Source organism: Saccopteryx leptura, chromosome 9 (genome assembly GCF_036850995.1).
Source record: "Saccopteryx leptura isolate mSacLep1 chromosome 9, mSacLep1_pri_phased_curated, whole genome shotgun sequence".
Taxonomy (NCBI): Eukaryota; Metazoa; Chordata; class Mammalia; order Chiroptera; family Emballonuridae; genus Saccopteryx; species Saccopteryx leptura.
The window spans coordinates 16,603,784-16,606,254 of record NC_089511.1 but is presented as its reverse complement, the minus strand read 5'-3'; the positions used below and the strand labels follow the sequence as shown (position 1 = coordinate 16,606,254).

Below are 2,471 nucleotides of genomic sequence, written 5' to 3'. Positions count from 1 at the left end.
CACCCTCTCTTACAGTGTGTGCTGTTAAAAAACGCCAAGGGACAAGAAAGAGTCTGAAATGTTTCATCTGGAAGAGCAAACTCACACACAGATAAACAAAGGGACAATTAGTTTTTGTTTGGGCTGAGCCAGCAGGATGTTTGTCATGTAAGTGGAAGTCTGTAGAATTTAATAGGATTATTGTAGGGTGAGAAAGTCTATTTGGAGAGGACGAAGAAAAAAAAAATGAGAGGATCAAAACATGCCTATGCATATATTTATGGACTAAAGAAAAGAAATCTAACCTAAAAGTAACTCACCCCTTAGTTGAAATAACATCACCACCACAAATGGCGATTGTAATGTTAATAAACTCCCATTAACTCTGCACCAGATCTTGTGTTAAACAGGGCACATTCGTGATCTCATTTAATCCTTGCCTGGCTACAAGGCACACGTTATTATGTCTGCTTTGGTGGTTTAAGTACCAGGGACAAGAGGGGCTGAATAATTTATGCAAAGCTACCAACGAGGTAAATGGTGGAGGTGGAATTTGAACTGTATTCCAAGTCCTCTTCCTCCTTTCTGTCTCCTATGAAATGCCGTGGGAGCACCACTGACATCTAAGGAGTGATGTCGCCAATCTGAACATCTGAGAGGACAAAGATGTTAAGTCCAAGTCTGTGGATTAATTCAGGGGCCAAGATCAAACAAGACGGGTGAGAAGGCGGAGCATGCTGACCCACTGTAACTGCAGGAAATAGGTTTGCTGGTGCCTTAAAAGTTGCGATTAATGCCTTCAGAAGCATGCCTTCCCTCTTCTAGCATCTAGAGGGGGCGCATTTCCTCATTCTTTCCCCATTTGCCCAGCAAGGGTTGGCCCTTCACAGGGACTTGCTGATTTACTGATGGGCTGATTGATTGATTAATTGATATATTTGCGCCTCTATGGTTTGGGGCTTCCAGCGCTAGCTGGGAATTGATTTTAATCTTCACAGGTTAAAAATAAAAGCTATCAAATCCCTTACAGGAGATGGTGATGAGACACAATCTTATTAAAGAGAAACTGACAATTTATCATCTCCCAGCAGTGAGAAGCCCAGGTTTTTTTGTGTATTCTTGCCAGGATCTCGGTGTCTTGTTCAATATCTAATTTACTTGGAGTTTGACTGAGGGAGGAGCATCCTCTGCAATTCTTGCCTCCAGATTTCAGAGTAGTTAAGCAGCAAAAACTGTTCACAAGGAGGGACTTGGTGGCTATATGTGTTAGTCCATATCAGAGGCCACGTGCCTGTTTTCTCTGGTTCCCTTGAGCATGGATGGTAGTGTTCTTCTTTTTTTTTTTTAAATTATTTATTTATTTATTCATTTTACAGAGGAGAGGGAGAGACAGAGAGAGGAGAGACAGAGAGAGAGAAAAGGGGGAGGAGCTGGAAGCATCAACTCCCATATGTGCCTTGACCAGGCAAGCCCAGGGTTTTGAACCGGTGACCTCAGCATTTCCAGGTCGACGCTTTATCCACTGTGCCACCACAGGTCAGGCCGGTAGTGTTCTTCTGAACCTAATTTCTTATCGTATTTGTTTTGTAGTATTATAATTATTTTTCATGTCCAGAGTTTATAAGACAAGGGCCATAACACTCTCCCCTACTCAGTTTACTAATTTTTAGTTGACTGGTGAGGCCAGAGGGGATTCTTTTCCTTGTGGAATTTGGCTTCTGGGAAGATGGCATTCAGATCCTCAGTGGTCACCTGGTCCAAGGGGATTATGGTCTTCATCTTCTCCACCTCTTTCTCGTGTTGCTTGATCCTGGTTCTTGAGAGAGACAGCAACTCAGCATGACTTCTCACGTCTTCTTTTTCTTCAGCGTCCATGAGGGCGTTGTATTAACCCTCCGGCCCTGCAGCCTCCAGGACATTCAACTTCATCCCAAAGGAATCTACCAGGCCGGGCGTCGCTACATTGCCTTTGTCATAAGCCCAGTCAGTAGCAGGTGGATGGCTTCTCAGGTAGAGTAGCCAACCTGGGGATGAGGGTCTCATTCAGGATTTCAGGGAGTTAGCAACAGCTTTCTGGTTTGGGGGTGTGAGCTCCCCAAAGCTACCCAGTCAATATCTTGTAAAGCAAGTTTGCACCCAGCCATCTGGAGATGCTTCATGGACCCTGGTGGCCCACAGCTGGCAGCAGCAAGTAATGGCTGATCCTATTTGTTTCTGTTTTTCTGACCAAACATGACTTTGTTTTTGTGTTGTTACCTTGACTTAAATTTTTTTTCTTTCCCCTCTGCTAAATACTGAAGTGTTGTTTAGCAAAATTTACTTATTTAATGCATTTCACAAGCTAATTAAACCTTCTAACATAAATTGGACCCTCTGGCTATTGGAGATGCTCACCCCATCTGGCTTGGTCAGGAGTTTGTCTTGTTCAGCATTCATCACGTGAGAGCTGGGTCTCCAGGAAGAAGGCTACTCGGCTTGGAGGTGGGCTCATG

The 2,471-nt window shown here is 44.0% G+C and overlaps 1 pseudogene; it reads right to left on the bottom strand.

Moving 5' to 3' along the window:
- Positions 1-1,638: 1,638 nt before the first annotated feature.
- LOC136381439 (ATP synthase subunit d, mitochondrial pseudogene) lies at positions 1,639-2,123 on the bottom strand (annotated as a pseudogene).
- Between the last annotated feature and the right edge of the window lie 348 nt (positions 2,124-2,471).